Source organism: Numenius arquata, chromosome 14 (assembly GCF_964106895.1).
Source record: "Numenius arquata chromosome 14, bNumArq3.hap1.1, whole genome shotgun sequence".
NCBI lineage: Eukaryota > Metazoa > Chordata > Aves > Charadriiformes > Scolopacidae > Numenius > Numenius arquata.
This window is the reverse complement of record NC_133589.1, coordinates 6691335-6701556: the sequence shown is the minus strand read 5'-3', so window position 1 is coordinate 6701556 and position 10222 is coordinate 6691335.

The following is a 10222-nucleotide window of genomic DNA, read 5'->3' as shown; positions in this document are numbered from 1 at the left end:
ATTTTAAATCTTGCCTGCGCATTTAAATGGATGTGGTTTCCAAAGAAGGAGGGGTGCCAGTCTTAGCCTCCCCCTGTGCAGGTTTAACTCAACAGCATCCTTTTCCCGCTCCGAGAGCTGAGATTATGTGAGGTGGCTGGATCCTCTCTGGAGGCAGCGTGGTCCCACAGAGCTGCCCCGTCGGGCTGTGCACCCTCGCACAGGCTGAGCACTTCCGTCCGCTGATGCGAGAGCTCTGTTTTTTCTTTGATTAGAAACAGCAACAAGTTGCCTTGCATAATTAATCAATTCATATCAATAGAAAGAATAAACTGGTGTCTTTCTGGCAAGCTTTCCCCTGGTGGGAGGCGAGCCTCAGGCCTTAATCGTGTACCCCCCATTGCTTCCTATGGGTGTGGGGTAGAGGGAGACATGTGGGATGGGGCACTGCCATCACTGCTCCTTCCCTGGGGGCTACGGACACACGAAGTGGACAGGAGGAGATGGGGCATGGCCAGGGCACCGAGTGATGCTGCAGCTCATTACACCAGGGCTCGTGATAGAGATGAGTGATGGTGCTGGAGGGTCTGGTTGAGCCCATTTCTCCAGATTTACCACGGCTAGTGAGGGGTGGTGCAGACCACAGCCAGATGATGAAGCTGATGCTCCCAGTACCTGGGCAGGACCAGGCTGGCACAGCTTTTCCCCAGCGCTGGCATCCACTCAGGCAGTTGCAGCCTCCAACCATGCCCAAAAGTCACCAGGGAGAGAATTTTTCACTTTTTTTCCTTTTGCTATGAGTGGAAACTTCCATCTGACGGCAGGGGCTGATCTGGAGAGGCACCCTACGGCAGCTGCAGCACACTGCCGGCAGATGCCAGCGGGAAAGAAAGTGTGAGGGATGGAGGGCAGCAGGGGAGAGGCCGGGAAACTGGGAAACGCTTCTGGTGGGGATGGGAAAGGGGCTTGTGCAACAGCCAGCCTTTAATTAAGGGTCTTTAAAGCGTTTTCCCAGCTGGTTAACATTGCCTTGCCGTATTGGAGTGGTTTAGAAGCAATGTTCCTTGGGAATGACTCCCTTCCTGTCGGCCCTGTGTGTGAGTGACGGGTCCCCACCCTGCTGTCCCCAGTCCCCCATGCCTTCTGAAAAATGGGGCCATGTCTGGGTGGAGAAGGTGGGGGCTCCTCCGCAGTCACAGAGGGGCAAGGCAGGGAAGCAGCCTGTTTCTCTGACCCTGTAGCAGCACCCAAGTGTCTTTAACATAGCTTCTGCAGCACATGGAGCAGTTGGTGGAGGAAGCATGCTGGTGGCATTGCTGGGTGCTGAAGGGGGACAGCGTGATCCCTCAATCCAGCACGCAAATGCTGGATTGGGAGTGCCAGGTCTGGCTTTGGGGTGGATATTGGTGGCAGGAACCAGCCTTGGGGCTGTGGGGAGGTTTGGGGACATGTACAAGACATCAAAGCTACACCTGAAGTGCAGGAGCTCCTGTCCAGCAAGGTGGGCACAGTGAAGGTACGCAAATACTGTATCAATCGAAGTGGGCAAACCCTTCTGCTCTGTGCTGTACCTGTGTCTGCGCTGATGCTTTTTGTATTGCCTCTAGGAAAAAAAAAAAAAAATCTATCACATAAAACCATCTGAGTTGGAGACAGGTTGGTCTGGAGTGACCTTTGTGTGTGTGCCACTGAGCTGGTGCTGCAGAGCTGCTTCACAGCCAGCTAAGGGTGGGAGCATCCTCCGAAAACACTTGCTCCCCCTCGGGTACTTGTTTGTGCCTGGCTGCTTTTGGTTCTGTGCTGCAGAGCTGTGCTTGCCACGGGACGTGTCTGCTTTCTCTGCTGACGGTGCTCAGATTCGCACTGCACGTCTCTCCTGCTCTTCATACCTTGGTGCTGGGCAGGACTGTGCTGCCCCCAGGTCTGTCTTCAGGTCTGCCTTGTGGCAGGTTTTACATATGGTGATACGATCCTCTCTGAAAGGCTTCTGCTCTGATCTTGGTCTAGTTGCAGTGGGAAGAAGGTATTGTGGGGGGCTCTTTCTGCTGCAATTCTCATGCCGTTCCCCCCATGCTGTCCGGCCCCTCCTGCCCGCAGCCACAGGATGCCGGGGTACCACAGGGCAGGGGTGATGGGGACACCCAGGCGTCTGCTGGAGCCAACGGCTCTGTCTCATTTCTCCGACTGCAATAAACTTGCAGAAATGAGCTTCAGAGTGAAAGCCCACTGCAGAGGTGTTTATACTGAAACTGTTCAGGGACTTGTTCTGCCTTTTTTAAGCTTCATCTGCTCACCCAAATCCTCCCGGAGCCTTTCCCTCCTCCATCCCACGCACCACCACGAAAATTGCCTGTACAAAATCCTCTTGGAGGTGGGAGCTGAGATGCCCGCTGTCTACAAGGATGGTATGGGTACATGCTGTGATGTGCCATCCCTGCTCTGCCGGGAGATTTATTAGTGTAATGAAAGGGAGGAAAGTGCCCCATGAATCACAGTCTCACAGGGACGTTGCGATGCTCTGTAAATAAAGCAGGGAGCTGGTTTCAGCCGGGTGGTCTGCTCCGGCGGGCAAGGGTGGCTGATAGGGTGCCTTTCCTCTCACAATTAGGTTTAAGCTTCTGGCAGTGGGGGTTGAGGGTGCATCCTTCCTCGCCGTGGCCCAAGCTGCCCGCTGTTTGCAGATGGAGGTTGTTCCCTCTGCTCCCCCATGAGCTGGGCTTTCCCAGTGTTTCCAGGCTCAGCAGAAATCGGTGGGTGCCAAACCCTGCTGCGGAGCATGCTGCATGCAGAGCTGCCTGTGTTTAAAAGGCAGTTTTGTGTGTTTCTCTGTAATCCTAAACCTTTCTCTAGAAATGAGCGCAAACTGACAGTTGTCCCCTGTCCGGGGTTTTTCTCCTCCTGCCAAAGTTTCAGCCAGCAGCTGCATTTGCAGAGGAGGAAGTGATGCAAACCCGGCTGTGACTGGGTCGAGGGCATTTTGTTCAAAGGCAAAAATCCCCCTTTTCCAGAAAAACACCCCCTGACTGCTGGAGCCGGCAGCGTCGCTGCAGTCTGCTCTCCTGGTCACTTCTTCAAAGTTGGGGCTGAGTGACGGCATGGCTGAGCACCATCCTCCTCTTCCTCTGCACACCCCGGCCTTGCCACAGTGTTCCCAGCTTGAGGCTCCCCACTCTGTCAACTCCAATGACATGGTTAGTGCTGGGGCTCCCTCTACTTCCACAGCGCTCTTTTATCTTTGGAAAAAATCATAATAAAAGCTAAAAGGCGACTTCAATAGTGTAATATTAGAGAGGGCTGGAAGGGAAGCACAGGGAGAAAAAACAGTTCCTGGCTGGGGCCATGGCACAGCCGGGGTTCCCAAGCACGGATCCACAGCTGCCACTCAGGGATGCAGAAGTGGGGAAAAAAACACCATAAAATCAGCATTTTCCGGGCTTTGGCTGATGTGTGCTGATGTGTCGTGCTCAGGCAGCAGGAGGACTGACCCCAAGGCTGGCACAGCAGAGACTCCTATTGCCTTTAGGACAGGTATTGGGGTTATTTAGACCTGCTTGGAGAGGATGGGATCCTAGTACAGTCAGCGCAGGGACGGGTGCCCGTTGGTGAGCAGGACGGTGCACAACGAGGCAGCAAAATGTTGGCACAGGCTGAAGCGCTGCCCAGAGCAAGCGCCTGTAACCGGCAGAAAACGCTCCAAGTCCGGAGAGGCTTCGCAATAATTTCCACATTCTGTAATTTTTCTCAAGAGGGGAAGAGAGGCAAGCCTGAGATAATTACCCACACAAGCAGTCATTGAAATGCTCTTTACGGCGAGCACTGATCACTTACTGTATTTAACAAGACAATTTTGGCTCTCGGCACATAAAAGCAAGTAATGATTAAAGCTCTTGTTTTCAGGATCCATGAGCCAAAGCACAAAAGTCTATCGCTAGATCCAAGTCCGAGTTTGGCAACCAGCTCCTACCCAGGGAGCAGGCCAAGGTGGAGTGGCTTTGCTCAGTATTGGTGGGTTTTGGAGTGCTTGTCCCCTCACGCTGCTGATGCCAAATCCATGGGGGCACGTCCAGGAGTGGGGACTTGTGCCTTCAGCCCTGCAAGCGAGTTGGGTGTTTTCCAGGAGGGTGGAAGATGTTGCAGCTCCTTGGGGCTGTGAAAGGTTCCTTGGTGGTGGAAAGGGGAAGGTGCTGAGATCAAGGGCAGCTTGGGAAATGAGGCCAGTGTCATCTCCTTCTCTGTCCACGGAGCAAGAGAGGATATTTGGGGCGAGCCTGGGAAGGCAAAAAGCCCTGGTGTGTACAGACAGTGGTGCAAAGTGGGGAATCGGCAGGAGGCAGAGCTGTCCAATGGCTTATTCTGCATGGAGTCGGGGATCCCACTTTGGTCTCCAGGGTGTCTCTGACTGTGCTTATCCCCTTTAGGGCAGTGACCAACTCAATTGGAAGTTGTCCCCTGGTGAGAGGCTGTCAGGGTATCACATTCCCCCCAGGGTAAAAATTAGCAGAGCTGATGAAAGCACCCTTTTGTGCTGTGCTGTGTCCCACCCTGCTCAGAAACCCTGTCCTGAGATAAACCGGGATCAGCATGGCCAGAGCTCGCAGCATCGCTGGAGATGTCACTGCAACAACTCCATCGCTCCTGTCACACAGCAGAGTTGGGGGATGCTGCAAGGTGCAGGGCCCTTGTGTTAGCTGAGGATCTGGGGACACTGATCCAAAGGTGCTGCCACGGCTGTGTGTGCAATGTCAGCTGGGAAGGCAGCATGAGGGGGCCTGTGCATAAAATCCACTCGTGATCCGTGGGTTTGCACAATTTGACTGCTCCCCTGTAACCTGCTCCGGTCCCTCATCAGGAACCTTTCTGAGTCTGGCTTCGTGGCCGAGACATGAGTTTGATGCAAGATTGGCTCATTTGGGAAGTGATATTTTTTCAGTAAATCTGGGAGGACTTGCCTGTAAGTGCCCATTGGGATAGTCCCATATGTACCACATGGTGCTGAGGGTTTCTCCTCAAACCAGGCTGGTTTTAGGTGATGCATAGCACCCTGCAGTGATGGGCAGCTGTACAAAACCCAGAGGAGTGTCTGCTACAGCACGTCCCCTTCTGAGGGTCTCTATTTTACTCTGAGATTCTTAAAACTGCTGCTGAGGCAGGCTGTCGAGGTCAGTGGTACAATGTCTTGGTGTGAGTGTCCCATGGAATCTGATTGTTGGTGTCATGCCATGGCTCTGCAATGGGCTGCCGGTAGAGAGCTGGCATTGGTGGGATGATGCTCGATGCCTGGTGTGGACAGGCAGCTCCAGTGATGCTGGTGGCAGTAGGAGCTGGGCATGAATTCGAGCCTGAGAGACTGGCTTCTTGCTGGCATAAATCAACCTTGTTTGCTTCAGTGCAGCTGCATGATTGAGACCAGGTCAAGATCTGGTTCAGATCTTCCTACTTTGCTTGTTAAGCTCCTGTCCTTGAGGATGGGGTCAGCTCACCTTTGAGCTAAGATAAATGAGTCCTAATGTAGCAACACTAAATCTATCCAGCCTAGTGCTTGGCTTTCACGGGTCTCTCTTCTTGCTGCAGCACAGGGAGGGCTTCCAGGGAAATACTTGGGACAGCTGAGAGAGACAGTTCTGCATGGACAGCATTACGCAGAGTCCCCTGTTGCCTTTCCCCTGGAAAAAGTGCAAGAATTCAGACATTGAATAAATTCCACATACGTTAACTATGCTAATCAAGCAACTGCTTATACACAGGGCGGTTATGTACTGCCTTCCTCTTCTCCCCAAGCGTGGTCAAATCAAACCAAACCAAAAAAAATATCACTGCAGAGAGCTTTTATTTCTAGCTGTGGCCTCCTGGCTCTCCTGGAGCGTGTGGTGCTGAGGGTGCTGTGGTGATCCAGCTGCTGGTGTGACTGTGTCCCTCGGGTGCCTCTGCTCCAATGTGAATGCAGTCGAGCAGTTGCTTTTTTGTCTGTCACTGCCCTTCTGGCATTAACTGGGAGCAACCCATGGTGAGCACAGGGCTGCATCTTGTGTCCCCAGGGATGTCCTCACAACACTGGCCATCCTGTCTGGGAGCTGTGTGCCAGCCCAGGGCACAGCTGTCACTGGGACCCACCTGGGAGCTGTACTGGCTCCCTTGGCTTCATTTTGGCTGAAAAAGAACATTTCATGAGTGGTTCCATCAGCCCTGTGCTGCTGGTGCAATCCTGCCAGCCCTGGCAGGGATGTGCATGAGGCCCTGGCAGATGGGCAGTGTCCTCTGCTCGCTTGGATGAGTTGTACTTGTTGGAATTATTTACTGCACTGATCAATAAATACTATAGGCAGTGGGCTGTATTTCATGAACACAACACTATACACGTGCCTACTACTATATTTCAGGAGCGTAAATTACACCAGGGCATCAGCAGAAATTAAAACCAAACAGGTATAACTTAAAAAAATTTACACCCAGAATTTCTCAGCAGAGAGGGGAAGGAAGAAAGGAAGGAAATGACAGTTTAGCTTCAGATGATGCTCCTGGGCTGTGCCTCTCACTTAATTGGGCCTTTCTCCTGCCTCTCCCCAGGTGTGGCTGCCCAGCCTGGTCTGGGGGCAACCAGCACTCTGGCTTTGCTCCTGCCTCCAGCTGAGGTGATATTGGCCGTTTCCCACCAGCACGGGCAAGCCACCTGCTTTCCCCACATCCGCTCGCATGTGGGGACACAGTCCCAGGCTGGCTGCTGCCACGTGTGATTTGAGAGCTGCCTTTGGCGTGTCCCGCCTGCCATCAGCTGGTCCCGGTGGTGGCACACCAGCGTTTATTTTGCTAGTGAGCATATAGTCCAGCTGCATGTGCTGCAGTCGCTAGGTTGTTTGTTTTCCTTCAAAATGCAATATAGATCTAATTGTATGAAAACAAACTATAATAAATAGAGGGGTTATTCAGTGCAGCCCCCAAAGCGCAGGCAGCAAGCGCTCGATTCCCCTTCCCTCTGGTAGCATTTAAGCGTTTCCCCCGCATCGGTGACACAGACGTTCTTCATAAATCAGCGGAGGTAGGAGCACATTTGCTCCCCCGTCTTTGAAGAGGCGTCAGATCTCCGAACAGAGGCTTCTTGCTGGGTGATCCTCCGGGGCTGGTTCTCATTTCCTTGTAGGAGGTGGGTCTGGAGCCCATTTTGTGCATTTGGGAAGGCTTGGGGAGGGGGGGGAGCGGGGAGGAAGGGAAAGGAAAAGGAATGACTTTGCTTCGTTGACAAAAAAAAAAAAGCCTTGACACCATGAGCACTGTGCACCATTAACATCCTACTGACACAATTATTTACCAGAAGACGCACATATTGATTTGGCAGTAACCGCACACGGCAGGGCTGAGGCTGATGCTGAAAGACTCCATAAGTGTAGTCTGGGCTCACCACCAGCCTTGGCTTGGCCTGATCCTGCCTAGGTGCTCAGCAGACCTGACCCTGGCTGGGTTCAGCCTATGTTACTTTAGGTACTGTTGTGGCTTTTGCCCCTCTGGTGTCATTTCTGGCCTTGCTGAATGCCTAGACCCCTACAAGGAGGGCAATGGCACTAAGGGACATTATGGAGGTGGTGGGGAGCAGCTGGTGGTGGTGAGGGATGAGAGATGGCTGCGCTGCCCATCAACAGGTACACCTCCTACGGGCTCTGCTCAGCATCTTTGGAGACCTTTGTGAAATGTTAGCCCTTGTTATGGCTCTTTGCTAAGAATTGCGTGTGTAGCCCCTTGGAAGAGGGGATGGTGAAGGATGGAGAGAACATGGGAAGCCTGTGGGTCCCCGGATGGGCAGTTGCTGCTCACTGCTGTGGGGTTCCTGCAGTGCTGGGGGGCTCAGGAAGGGTCCTTGCAGTGCCTGGAGGGTCCTCATGGCTGGTCCAGCTGATGTTGGGGCTGGCGGGGGCCCTGCACTGTGTCTCCACTGTAGCAAGGGGTTGCCTTGCTGTGGTCAGTGCTGTCAGCCCTCGGGAAGAGCCTCTGGGTGCACCCAGCCTTTGGCTGCACTAACTCCCAGGTGGATTGGGATGAATGGTGGCACTAGAAAAGGGCAGCATCTCTGGCTGAAGGGGATTGCATCTTCCCTTGTGCATTTTAAGGGAAGAAAAACTACTTAAGCAAGGCATTGAAACCCCAGAAGCTTCTGGGGGTGAGCTGCAAGGGAGGTCAATGAGGGAGGTCTCCTGTTCAGCTCTACCCAATTTTGACTGTCTTGGAGCAAGGGTGTTAATATATGACAGCTGCATGGTGGCACAAGACATCCATCTCTGTACCCAACCACTCTCATACCCCTCCTAAATCTCTCCTGTGTGTGCATTAACTGGGAAAGACTATTAGAGATGTGTCCCTGCACAAGCTCAAGCTCCATATTAGGGCCAGGTTGTCTGAAGGGGGGTATAAGATGCTTTTCCTGCTAGCCCATCACCTCCTGTGGCAGCCTTGGGATGTCCCAGGCCTCTGAGGAGCTGGGCACTAAGGACAGACACACTTTGGACATGCCCTGGGAGAAACCTTTACCTGGGAAGGGCCTGGTTTCTGCCCCAGGAGAGCATCGCTGGCCACAGCCAGGACTGTCATGGTCATGCAGGCGGCCACAGCAGGAAGAAACTCCCTGGAAGAATTTTAAGGAATTTATCTGGCAGTTTTTTAAAGGTAATTGTAACACGAAGGTTGAGCTGGAACACTTCTGTCTTGCTGGGCTGTTTCCACTGAGGAGCTGGCAGCAGGCAAGCTGCTGAGTGAGGAGTCGGCGTTGCCATATGGAGCTCTGCTCTGGCTGCTTGCTAAAGAAAAAAATCATACGGGGCCAGGACTTGGCAGCCCTTCTCCACAGAGACCACTTGTGTGAATAAATGTTACTCATCGGCGTTACTCAGTGCTACAGGATCTGGCCCACATTCATAGGGAAGAACTGAATTTTGGCCTGGGTTCAGCAAAGCACTCACATATGTGCTCAGTGCAAAGCACACGAGTGGTCCCGGTGACTCCCTGGGAGAAATTTTGTGCTTAAACACACTCTTTGCTCGATCTGCGCTTTCATCTGACTTGACTTTTGTGCCTTGAGTCTCCCTTGGCTTTCCCGGTGGAGGCAACCTCCTTGTCAGCAAAACCTGCGCTCCTTCCATGTCTCCATCGAGCTTGGCGGAGACAGGAATTTTATATTTTATAAGGGGAGCTGGGGAATCGCTGAAGAAGGTTGAAATGGGGAGGCTGAAACAGGCTGGCAGGGCTACGTCTTATTTCTATTGTTAAGAGCAGGGAAGAGGGAGGAAGAAATTCACTGAAATTGGAACACTGGGCATTTAAAAATGATAAAGGAAAAACCAAACAGCCAAAACCATTTTTGTGTTTTATGCAAAAATAAGAGTGGGAACTTGTAGCCACAAGGTCCTCCAGAATCTGAGTGCAGAAGATGAGACAAAGCATGACATCCAGGTAATGAAGTCAGCCCCATGGCTGTGAGATGGGAGATGCTTTGGAAGGGAATCAGACTTGAAGGCTGGAAGTCACAAACCCACCGCTCTCAAACCAGCCCGGTTCTCCGCAGGCTCCCTGCTGCCTCTTTGAAACCATGGATTCATCCACGAGACACAAGATCCTGAGTTAGACGGCCTTTCATCTGTGCGGCGATGGCTGCTCCTCTGTTTCCCCACTCATCTTTAATCTAACTCAACCGACTGCAGCGGAGTTACATCAGGGACACATTTGGCCTCCAGTATTTACACATGCGAGTGCCAATTTCCCCTTTCGTTTCATAAACGGGTAGTTAAGTACATTAGCGAGCCACGTGAATCGGGACAGCGATCATACAGGCGAGCTCCAGAAAGGAAATACTAATGTATAGCAAGACAAGAACAAATTCAAAAGAATAGAAGAAACTCTTGTTAGATACGAAGCGCGTTGCCAAGCCAGTGAATCTGGATGTAGTTAGAGAGGTGTACAGTACACAGAAGAAGTCTGTAATATTTTATTCCAGGGATATATATTTCCGGGACAAGTTGTTAGATTGACCTCTAGCGTTCATTTTCTTAAGGGAAAATTTCTTGATAAAGTCCCGTTTTGATCAGGTCTCGTACCTTTGCACTCTGGACAGGCTTTTTGGGGGAGGTTTTGTTTTTCTAATGGATAAAAACTGAAAATGTCAGTGTCAGTCTGCAGGAATTTTCTAACGAGCTGGCTGACAGGCAGCCAGGCGTACAGTGGAAATGTTGACATATGATTACCTAGGAAGGGGCTGGATGCGGTC